Genomic DNA, 480 nt, shown 5'->3' on the forward strand with positions numbered 1-480 from the left:
GCAGCCCGGGACGTCACATTCACAGTCACAAGCTTTGGCCAAGTGGCTGCAGGGACCGACCCTTGGACACGCCTAAGCTCAGGAACGCGCGGTGCCCATGTTCGCCCAAGGTGGGAAACTTCACCCGGCCTGGAAAGTTCGCCCAGGCCGAGCCTGACTCCACCTGACCCTGCAGCAGGGGGGCGTCTGCCTTCAGGCCCGCGCCTGCCCAGGGCGCACACCTGCAGGTGGCCCCGAGCTCCAGGCCGCGCAGCCCCGGAGTGCCGGGCAGAGCCGCGGGGTGCCCCTCTGCCAGCCAGTGGGGAGCTGCCCTTAATGCCCAGGGGAAGGTCATGGGGACGGCGGCCCTGCTGTGGGTGGCCTGAGGGACGTTCCCCTCTACCCCGCACGCCCAGATCACCAGCTGAAACGAATTTGCAAACTCGGCCCCCATGGAACGCCCCGGCCCCAACTCCAGCCCCTTCCTGCAGGCTGTTAGGT

This window comes from Tupaia chinensis, unplaced genomic scaffold, assembly GCF_000334495.1.
Source record: "Tupaia chinensis unplaced genomic scaffold, TupChi_1.0 Scaffold148626_1, whole genome shotgun sequence".
NCBI lineage: Eukaryota > Metazoa > Chordata > Mammalia > Scandentia > Tupaiidae > Tupaia > Tupaia belangeri.